The sequence below is a fragment of the Dermacentor andersoni genome, chromosome 4, assembly GCF_023375885.2.
Source record: "Dermacentor andersoni chromosome 4, qqDerAnde1_hic_scaffold, whole genome shotgun sequence".
Taxonomy (NCBI): domain Eukaryota; kingdom Metazoa; phylum Arthropoda; class Arachnida; order Ixodida; family Ixodidae; genus Dermacentor; species Dermacentor andersoni.
Genome location: NC_092817.1, coordinates 223263672 through 223275769, shown reverse-complemented (window position 1 = coordinate 223275769; position 12098 = coordinate 223263672). Strand labels below are relative to the sequence as shown.

The following is a 12098-nucleotide window of genomic DNA, read 5'->3' as shown; positions in this document are numbered from 1 at the left end:
CTCTGTCAATTTTATGAGAGTGCTTAAAGCAGTTGGATGCATGGAATGCCTTTTCCTTTTTCACAGATATAAAGGCACCAAAGATGAGGCATGAAACATGCACCTTAGAAATTTAATACTTGCAGCTTGTAAACTTTCTAAACAAAATATAACGTTAAATGATGTGCTCAGCGATGAATGAAGTTCTCACCGTGTGCAAGAAGGTTGTGCATAAGTGGTTACTTCATGCAGCAAGGAATTGAAGGTTAAGCAGTGAGTGTACGATTCACTATGACTGGCGCAAAGCAATATGTATGTATAGCGGTGACCTTATGCAGATATATGTATACTCATGAGATGTTTCCAAGGGGAGTATTTATTTGAAAGCATATAATATACATTGCTGATAAGGAAACTTATTTTGAGTCAAATCGAACAATTACATTCTTTCTTGCCAGCCTGGATGGCCAATATGTTGCCACCTTACTACTTAACATACCTAATTTAACATTTCAACAATGTACAAACATTACCAAAGCGCACGAAATAAAGCAGTACCTTGACAGGCATGCTCCCTCTCTCACCCATGGCACCAAACAAGGATGTTCGACTTGAGACCGTTTGATACTGTCAGCATCATACGTGCGTGTTCTATTCTGATTGCTCTACATATAAAAAATAAGCTCTACTCAGGTTATATGAGTTCGTTGGGTGTGGGCTGAATGTTGTTTATGTATTTATGCAGTAACAACCTAGCTAGCTCATGCACAGCCATATTTTAGGAAAATGAAAAATGCATAGCATAACATAAACAGCTGGCCAGTGCCTGTATTTATATGAAAGCAAACTGAGATTATCAAGTGTAGCTTCGCAGTGAGTTCAGTGACCTCCTGTGGTGTGAAAAGGTTGATGTAGTTAGTAGTTTTGTGTTTGTCTTTCTTAATTAGTTGCTCTTTGAACATGCACATGACAATGAAATGAAGGCACGTAGGGCAGAAGACAGGACCACACAAGTGAGGAAACATTCATCGACATTTTTTTATTTCCATAATAAAGCAGCGAATAGTTCCTTAGGTTCAGTTTTCTGAATAATGCACAAGCTGCTCTGCATAAAACTGAAAGATTGTAGTGTTTTATTACCTACCGTATTTACACGATTGTAAGTCGACTCGAATGTAAGTCGACCCCCCCATATCGCTTGACCGGAAAAAAAAAAAAAAAAATCAGAGAGCATACCCGAGGGCGCATTCGATAACGAAAATTTATTAGTAGCTGACATGGTCACTGGACTACTAGTCTTCACTAGTGCTGCCATCGTCATCGTTGCTGCGGTCCCACAGCGCGTCGTGGTCCAGCGAAATTTCAAATTTGGCAAACGACCGCACCAGGACATCTTGCAGAGCAGCAGCCCACGCCAAATGCACCCAGCCACACGCAGCCGTCAGGGAGGCTCTTTTTACAGGTCCGGTTGGCGTAATTTCGCAGTCTTCTGCCGCCAGCCACTCGTACTCACGGCGGAGCAGAACCTTAAAATTAAGGCGAAGGTCCGGGCTTGTTTCATTCATGACCACGTCGCACTTCACTGGCAGGGACCGATCACGCATTTCAGCGACGTACGCCGCAAGCTTAGCCTACAGCTCCGGAAAGCGTCCAGACTTCGGCATGTGGGAAATTTCTCACTTGCCGTCACACATTTCGCTTCGCTGCAGTCGCCACTCTCGCACCACCCGTTTAGAAACATCGAAATTGCGGCCCGCTGCGCAGTGATTTGTTTCTTCGGCGTAAAGGATGGCAGCCCTCTTGAACGCTGCTGTGAACGAGTGCTGAACGATTAGTGGGCCTGGAGCAGTCATGACGACTGGGGAAGCATAGAAGTAGCACGTAGCCGGCAGTCAAGTGGAACGCGTCAAACCAATACCAATGCCTTTAAACCACGACTGACTCGTAATAAAGCCGGTCGTGCTTTAAACAGAAAGAGAAACCCGCGAGCGGTGTCTGCTCTTCCATGAGCTACCGATACTCCCCGCAAGCGCCGCCGTTCTGAGGGTGCCGCCGCAAATTGGAACAGCGGCGCTTCCATCAACTATCGACACCCCCCCCATGAGTGTTGCATGCACTGTAAGACTCTCAAAAATGTTCAAAAACCCTTCCGAAAAGCGAACAAACACGCGGGATAGCGAAAAGATACGGGTAGGGCCATAGAGCAAACATAAAATTGTAACTGCATTGTAGCTCCCGTTGGTATCGCTTTTTTTGGCGGGGCCATGTTTCGGTTTCGATTGTAAGTCGACCCCCCAACTTCAGACTTTCAAATTTAAAAAAAGGGGTCGACTTACAATCGTGTAAATACGGTATTCACTATTTGGGTAGCCAAATGAATGATACTCCCATTAGCACTGTGAGAGCACAGAAATTTGCAGTCAAGAGGCCGTAGTGGCTCAGCCTCTGGGCCAAATGTAAAATTGTTCCAAAAGAAAACATGCATACTGGTGAATTGGGTATGCATTCACATCTACTATTCAAATCCACACATCACAAGTAATCTTTCATTCCTGGCGCATTTCTCACCATTCTACAGACTTTGTTTCAGCGCTGTGTGTGTGCAGCAATATAACTTGGTAAATCAAAGCTATGGTTATTCAGTACACTGAAAGCAACTTTGTGTTTGGGTTGGCTAATATAATGCTTCTACATGTGGGTCAGCTTAGTATTATCAGCCGATTTGTTTACTAGTTCACTGTTACGCCTGAACTATACGGTGCCACTGGACAATGCTGTATCCCTGCAGGCACGCTAGAACAGCTTGGCTATGCACAAACAACCCTTTACATCGCACTTAAATTAAGGTAGTGTAGATTTGCTGTCACAATGTGCTTGTAAGCATAACTGCCGAGCATTCAACAAAGTGTTTGAAATGCAATGGTGGATGCTCAGGCTTGCAGGTGTCACGTTTTACATTTATAGTGCAAGGACACACCGATGAACAGGAAGGATACCACACAAATGCTCGTGTTGTGACCTCGCAGTCACATGCAAGTAGTTTTCTGTGGTTTTTAGCTATAAACATGTGAAGCAATCTGTAAATTCAAAACTGTATTAAGTAAACTGAGATACCATGAAAAGCAACATAACACTAAGGTGTACACATTCTTTTGTCACATCAGCTCTTTGTGGTGTAGGCCAAATATGTATACACGCTATTTGTAGCTGAAAACAGCATGCATCACATTTAGAGCTCAGAATGTTCAATACAAAATATTGTCTAATGTGTCAGACATACATATGGTACCTTGTGCAATGCTTTGCACACAGATAGCTATGCTTGGCACAACTTGAGTAGCACATTCATAAGGGACTACTACATGCAAAATCCGTTTTGCACCTCTCCTTTGATATTCTACCCTCAGACACAGAAGTACAGACTGGAATTTTTCTTTATGTCAATATTTAAAAGGCAAACAAGTTTTTGGCATCACAGGTCTCAATCTCCCACACAGGGCACTTATTGCATGTTCTGAATGTGCATTAATTGCCGATGGTATATCTTCTATTGTGAAAATGGTTTGTTCAACATAGTTTTACCTGTTTATTTTTGAACTTACCCACAAGTTCTCTGCCCTACTTGTATATACCTCCTTCAGTACTGGTATCTGTGCTGTGCCTTCATTAGCGCAGTAAATGTTGTGAAAGCTGTTAATTCATAAAGTAGGAAGCCTATCCAATATAAACAAGAAACTTGCAGGCAAGGTAATCACGACAAACCAGCTGAGACGGTGGTACTATTCTACTTGTTTTCGCTTGTGATAGCACAAGTGTTCCCACTTGTGCTGCTGGATGGTTGTGACTGATATGCTCACGAAGGTTTGGGTCATTCACATTTCAAGGGATGAGTAACTGTTACATACGTGCATCATCTTCCTCTGCCTATATCAATGACTTAACTATATGTGGCAGGTTTAGCTGTGTGATTATTGGTGTAGCTGAAGTGATGTATCACACATAGTTTCTGCGCACTACCCAATTGGCGAAAAGCATGCAGGAATTGGTCTTTGAACTATTGGTTCAGTGGTGGCTTTCCACTAAACTGACTGTTGAAGAGGCAGATTTCACTTCATCGAAAGGCCCATGTGAAAATTAGCCTAGAACTCATGACGCCAAATACTGTCACCATGTGCGACTGAAGAACAACACGTTACAGAACAATGAGCAGTGGAATTAATCTCACTAGTATACAAAGAATTGCAGCTGCATTCAGTATTTAACTGCTGGTATACTAAACACAAACCTTTATATGAGTTGTTTGGATGGCATAATCAACAAGATCCCTCTAATAAGCTGTGGCAAAAGCTAACTAAAAGGCTGCTACCCCAGGTACTGCATTGGCCTAAAATATGCATTCTCACATGCAGTGAATACAGGTCTTAAATTGGTTTACATAAAGGTATGAAATGTTGTAACTGCACCATGTGACAAAATTTCAATAAGATCAGCTGAATACCACATAGAACATCTCTAATGGGTATAGTTGGTACAATGTGCCTTGATATTAGAAGTTGTGCTGTTTTATTCACACACACATGCACATAAATGCAAGGTACACATACATTTGTGTTCACGTGTTACTGCGTGCATCAAATGAACAGCACCACTTAGACTACATGCCATAAAGACAAATAATTTTTTCGTACCAGTCTAATTCCTATTAGCTATGCAGTGATTTTTTTTTCTCACATGCAGCAACTCAACTCCGTGCATAAGTTAAGCTGATGTTGCTAATCTAAGCTAGACATGGGTGTCCTCCCCCATGTCCAGAATATCATAAAATAAAGAAGTGACCATGTGTACGGGCCTAAAATTGATGGTTTGGCAATATCTTGTCTGGCTGGGTAGTAAATTTCTTTCAAAAAAAGAACAATTCAGCATACTGACAAAGCAGTGTGGCTAACATAATATAGGGAGCAGACACTCTGCCTGCAGAGTCACTTGAAAACTTTGCCAGCAGTTCGTGCTCATTGGCTGGCTTTGGTCACATAACTAATGCTTACATAACTGAAAATTTGTGTTCAGGATAAACTCCTAGCAGCCAATAGGCACGTTTTATATTGTGATAGCAGCTGACTTCTCAGGGACAATGCACTGTGGCCATGAACATGCTAAAGAATGACAAGAGGCAAGGTCCCCCTTTCTATAGTCTGGCAGCGCAGCTGAAAACGGTTCAGTTAATGAGTGGAACCGTGGCCTATTCAAAATAAAGATCAGTCAGCTAGCCACTTATAGCGTCCAACATCCCACACCCACAAATGATAGGTAGCAGTAAACTTACTGGCAGATGAAAGTGCACTGGAAAAACATTTAATGGACATACTTTACAGGCCCAAGTCAGTTTAATGCACATTATTTGTTAATGACTCTTGGCAGAATGAACACGAGGAAAAAAAATAAAGCACTTATCAGGCATATAATGCTGGTACTTGTGCTATTGCTCGCTTTAAACTGAAGGCTCGTGTCAAGACAGGCGACACGAACCAGATAATCAAATAGGGTGGATAAACAAAGTAACCACAAACTTTCGCTTACCCAATTCTGCCTGCATTAGTAACGTGACCATGGCTGGCTAGTGAGGAAGAACTCTGGGCAAAATTTCTTTCACGCAGTTCTGCTGGCTGCTAGCAGCATATTATATAACACCATACGTGTGACACTTACTTACTTGTTACTACTCATCCTACGTGTTCATTTTTACATTCATATCGCTTTTTGTCAGCAAGCGTAAAATTTTTAGTTAATAAGAAGGTAGTATCCAGTTCTTACCTATAACATATTCATCTAAAATGCCACTGGTGTCTTCACAAACAGACGCTGTGCTTAGTCACTAGTCAAAAACAAGCAGCTCAGATTTTTGGCTATGTAAGCCGCTTGCATCACAAAATATAAGGCAATTTACTTCGTGAAATCTAGAAATTCTTGATCGTCACACTAGTGTCCACATCATGAAAATCAAGGCTGCCAGAAATTTGCATTCCTGACATTAGTGCTCTCAGGCGCGTCCACATTTCATGACAGCGCTGAACGTCTTGACGTATGCAATTATTATGATGTTCCCTAATTTCCCCCTACCGATAGAAGCATCTTCAACCGTGCAGTAACAACTTTTGAAAGAAAAGATAGATGTACGAAGCAGAAAAGGCCGGTGTGATAGGGCTTATCTGTAAGGGTACTAAATATGAAAACGCGATCGGCAACACTTCTGCACAGTTCACTTCTGAGCAAACGCACATCGCGTAGAACGAGCACTTCTACACCCAGCAACGCTGCGCACACAACGCACTTCATAACAGCAAGAACACAGCTCGAACGTCGCGGTCACCTCGACGCGTCGCAGCCGGCAAAACGGCTCACGCGCAGTATAGCACACGCAGAATGGCAGCAATAACAAGGCAATAAAAATTTATCGCTACTGATCGTATCATTACTTCTGAAAGTTGCGAAGGGCTGGCGTTCACCACTTCGCGGCAACGATCCGCATACACAGAGCAGAAACCAAACGTGTACTCTGGGTGCGCCAATCGGACGCTAGTTATTTCGCCACGCACTGAACATGTGTCCTGCTGCTCAGAATGCACGTGTATGCGATGGACTTTTCGTTTGCGACACGCACGCGAAGCAAGGAACAAAAAGTCACGAAGTCGACAGCTTCAAATATTTCTTCCGACGCTCTCGTAAACACAACACACACTTCCTGCGCTCCGTCTGTTTCTGTTGGCGATCGCACGCACTGATGAGGTCTGGAAGGGTGCGCAGGCTTGCTGCTTTCGATGACTATCTCCATGGGTGCCAGATAACTAGTACAAATCACAAAAAGGAGAAAAAATAGACTGTTTCTGACGCGGCTGTAGCTTAGGCCTTACGTCTCCGCTTTGCTTCGCTTCGAGCACGCGCCATGTTTGCTGTGACGACAGCCGAACCATCCGCCTCGGACCAGCCAATGAGAGACAAGCAGGCGTGCGGACGGGAAAGTTGCGACCACTCCTCGCTCGCCAGTAGAGAGCCATCAGCACGCGGGCGGACGAGGGCGGAACGGACGGGCGGACTGACCATGTACGGGCCTTAAGCCAGTGACAGCATTCACAGCCAGGAGCAGAAATAGAAATATACTTGCAAGGCGCGATTCTGGACTGAAAGAAGGACCCTTGCCATTGGTGGCGAGAGCAAAGTTCAAAACATTACCCTTTGCGGGCTCAGCTTGCAAAGAGATACCTACCCATACTAGCCACAAGTGTGTCTAGTGAGTGCCTGTTCTCAGCGTCTGGTGCAGTTGTTAGCAGTAGAAGAGCATGCCCACTTCCTGGACATGTTGAACAACTCACTTTCTTTCATGACAACATGACATGTGTGGGGTTTCGGGCTCTCATGGTGGTTGTGTGGAGTCATTGCGTTGTGTTTCCAGGGGCTCCGTGTCCCTCTCTCCAGCCTGCTTGGAGCGGGTCATAAAACACTGTCGCTCGGCTGTCATCCCACCCACGGGAAGGTCAACGGGCTTCATCCATTGGCCGACATTTTGGCGAGATTCGGGCTCTGGTTTCGTGCACTCCGGGTACGCACGCGCAAGATGGGGCCCAGAGAGAGACATCGCGGCGGCGTCTGAAGGTGCGTACGTTCTCCTCTCTGCCGGTGGCGGCCCCCTTTGTCCCCCGCCGGCCGATGGTTACTTCGGCTTGGCGGGGTCCCGGCCCCGATGCGCGCATGCACTCTTCCATCTTCTCGATGTCCTGAGGAAGCGTATCTCGATCGTGCTCTATCTCCCACATACAAGGGAAGAAAACGGGAAGGAAAGACGCCGTCTTCCATCGTGCGCACGGTGCCGAGGAGGGGGAGGGAGGGGACGGCGTTTTACTTGAGGAGCATTGCACAGCCGTTCCAAACCCTATCTTCAAAGCGATCTGCGTCCAGGGCGATGGCAGTTCAGGAAGCGCCTTGTCCTGTCTGTATTTCTTCTTGTGTGCCGTCACTTTTGGCGCTTAATCTATTGAAAGCTATGCACCAACTAGCCCCACAACGTGTTTTACTGCAGTTCATACCTCTGTGCATGCTGCATTCTCGCCGCTCAGTTTGAGTTGAAGCGAACGTTTGCAAGCTTATACAGTTGAACCCCACAATAATGAAATCATCGGGGACAGCAATTTTCTTTTGTTCTCGCGAGAATTTCCTTATTTCAAGAATGAGAGAAGGCAGAAAAAAAATGCACATAACAGAGGAATCAAGTTTAATTGAAAAAATTCGTAATCTTGGTCTGCAGTCCACGGCCTCGGAGGAGTTTTAACACTCAATCCTCACAACTCAGAATATGTTGCATGGCCACGTCATCATGCGTCGCGAGGAATGACCGCACGGTGTCATGTGCGTCGAGCACATCTCGCGGGCTCGCTTGCTTGGTCGTGGTTTTGTTACCATCATCGCTGTGGTCAGTGCTGGGCACACTGCTGACTATGGCATCATTCGTTAGTTCCTCACAGATGACCAAGTCATCGCCGACAGAAAGGACGCTTGTGCAGGAACCACTTGTACACAGCCTGGGGCATGTCTTCAAAAGCCGGAGCGACCACAGTCTTGCGCTCCCCACGTGCTCCATTCTCCAGCGCCACCAAGATGCTGTCTTTGGATTTGAAAATGGTCTACAGGCAGCTGCATGGTATCCCGAACTTGACAGCAATACCCATCTTCTTTTTCCGGTTGCAGCTTCTGCGATGATTTGAGATTTCTACAAGAGCGTGAGAAACTTGCGTTTCTTAAATGGAGGAGGCATTTCGCAAGGCTTACTGCCGCACACAACGGCCAAGCACGACAACAATGAGGGGTACGACACAAGTCGCCTGGCTGCTTTTGCCAGAGGCGCAGCCGGAGGTCAAGCAGCATCGTATGGTTGCCACCAAAAATGAGTTATGCGCTACAACTATCCTCTAAGCAAGCAACAACAGGTGCCAGAAAGCAAGTTTCTAAAGTGATTAAAAAACATGTTTTAGCACATTTTTGATTAGGATTTCACTTTCTGATGTTATGTCGAGACCATGCGAAGAAAACTCTCGATCCGCTACAGCAGAAATTTTCGTTGTCGCAGGGCTGCCGGTTGAAGATATGTCGTTGTTGAAGGATATGAAATACACGTACTCGTATGTACCTCTGCCAGGAACTTCAAAATATTTTGTTGTTGTGAGAATTTCTTTAGTAAACCAATGAAGGGGGCTTGTTGGTGAACGTTCATGGTTATATTGCGCTCAGTTTTACACAGACGATATTAAGGAAGGACAGGACGTGGACGGACGTAGCACAAACTACCAACTGTTTAATACTGTTAAAGAGTGCGCTTATATACTAGGAGATATGGCGGGGGGGGGGGGGGGTATAAAAGATATGACAAGTTCACGAAATGTGATCATAGTTGGGGTCAGGCATACATCGTTCACTTGCACCTGTTCGCCCTGGCAAACTCGTCCTCAGCTTTGATGAGCGCGATGAGTGCTTACGCACATTTCTTTTTCTTTAGCTATCGCAAGCGCCTCCCATATTTCTCGCTCCGTTTTTGTTTTTGATCTGCCAATGACTGTGGTGCTTTCTAGCAGCGGAGAGCATTTGCATTGTTTGCAAGGTGCAGCCAAGTTGCTGGGTGCTGTCAGAAGCTGGCATGTGTATTTGTGCTCCCATAACCTATCATTTAGACAACGTCCAGTTTGCCCAATGTTTACTTTCCCGCAATCTAGTGGGATTTGGTAAACAACTGAAGTAGCACATTCCACTACTTTTTCACGTGCTTAGTCTGACAGATCGTAGCACTAGGGTTTGCCTCTTTGGATCCTGCGTTCACCCTCTTGCACATGCCTTTTAGTTCTTGTGGGGCGGAGACCAGAACTTGAACGTCATGGCGTTGGGCTGTCTTTTTTTTCCTATGTGACAAGCCATGAATGTAAGGCAACACCACGCGTTTTTTGAATTTTTCTTTTTCCCGTGTTTTCTGCCTTTTCCTGTTGGTTCTGATTTCGGGCAAAAAGTTTTCACGGATTTGCACCACCATGCTATTCGGGTACCCACTGTTTCTTAAGTGGCTTACTTGCAAATCGATGCTCTCCCTCACAGCATGGCGGCATGATTTTTCAATTGCTTGACTGACGCAAGCCTTGGCGATGCCTCTTTTTATGATTTTAGAATGGCGTGAGTCATACCTCAGGATTTCTTTTTCTCCTCTACTTTTGTAGCACCAGCAGATGTGGGAGCCTCTGAGCCTAATGTGTATGTCAAGGTATTGCAATCGACCTTCGGTAGGAGTCGCGTACGTGAACTCTAAACCTTCATGCGCTTTTTTAACATGCTGATGACAGTTTCTACACTAAATGGATCGGTTCGGTCTTCTTTCATGCACACCAAATAATCGTCAACATATCTGAAACAGGTAGTTATATTAGTTTCTTCAAACGAGGTGGCAAGTTTCCTGTCTCCCACACTCAAAAATAAGTCGGAAAGCACGGGAGCTGTACAAAAACCAATGGCGATGCCATCCTTCTGCTCATACACACTGTCACTATATTCGACCATATTTGACGAAGTTATTGCAACACTAAAGAGTAGCCCGCCGACGTCTTGTTTTTCAAGGACTTGTTCTACAGTGTCCCGAGGCCAGCGGTGGTACAAGCAGTAGAAGAAACCATCGACACGTTGGGCTACACTAAATTTCAGGACGTGTGCAAGTGCAGTATTTCTAGTTTTGTGAACTTGTTAAAACTGTATCTACATGGTGCGTTTATTGAATATGGTGACAGTGACAGTCGTTACAATTCCTCTTGTGTTAAAAATTTGGGATGTCATTTGTAAGAAATGTACTGCAACAACATAGCTAAAATGAAGCAGGTAAGTTCCTGGATGTTCAAATACTGCAAGCTAGCACTTGGATGTTTGTATCTGTACTTTAGCCAAAGTTATGAAATTTTAAATTTGCAGCTTTAAGAATGTGAATTCATGTTGGTGATTTCTACAGGATTTCAAAATATTTAAGTGTCTTAAGACACTATCTCACAGTTTTTATGCACTCTCTGACTCGCCTGCATTCAGGGAAAGAAAGAATGACGAGAACTGAATGAGTAGAAGGAACACAGTGCTAATCCCAAAATTTGAGACTTTCGAAAACCTACATTTCCGAAAAACAAGAAGACTAAAAAAAACTGAGAAATTATAAATTTCAGGCTTCAAAACTGGGAAATAATAATTGAAATATAATTAAAAACGCAGAATTATTCCACTAATGTAGACATTAGGCGCACGTATAGGCTCGTACGAGAATCTGCAATGCGCCAAACGACCGCGTGTACACACGAGAGGCAAGGGAATAGGCATTGGCACATGGCCTGCGGTCTCCAACGTAAACTTGCACACGGGGATAGAGGGAAGGGGTAGCTACACTGCTGCGATACAGTACGAGATTGCGCGACGCAGTGACTTATCTCCGGCGCGATCTGGTCGGCTCGTCTGAACCTTGCGATAACTGCCTCTCCTTTCTGGCTGTAGAAAGTATAGACGGCTTACGCTTCGCTTTTCGTGTACGTGTGTTCGGTTTCAAATTTTTTTTTTTTTTTGAGAGGGTCGATTTGCCGCTTACATTCGCAATACAATGAACAAAGATTTTTTAATGGTGTATCAACGGTTGTCGAAGCGACCCACTGCCAAGCCTAGCAGACGAGCTCGTCTGCAAGGCCTAGTTGCCATAGCAACAGCCAATCAGAAGGTGCCTCTCAGTACGCCGGGCCAATAGGAGGGCCGCATGCATCACGAGCTTCGTCAGACCAGCCCCTGATTGTTTTACGTTTGCGCTTTTTCTATGTGGCCATTGCCGGCGAGGATGCAGGCGATGCAGGGAACAGAAAGACGGAACTCTGAGCTTTCGAACGATACCGAGATGGCGGCGCTTAGCGGCGGGAAAAACGAGAAATAGCTTCGTGAAGTCCAGTGTTTCTGCGTGATTTTGGGGCTGTTTCTCGCAGTCCACACTGACAAAATATTTTTTTTCGGACACTTAGGGTGTGTTTTTGGGCAAACGTTTTGATACGATGTAGATTGGGCATTACAGATGCCAAAAC

General features: G+C 44.9%; 1 protein-coding gene across 4 annotated transcripts in view; it reads right to left on the bottom strand.

The window, feature by feature from the left end:
- Positions 1–12098, bottom strand: part of arr (low-density lipoprotein receptor-related protein 6) — a 296788-nt gene that overhangs the window by 106557 nt on the left and 178133 nt on the right. The window lies entirely within an intron of this gene.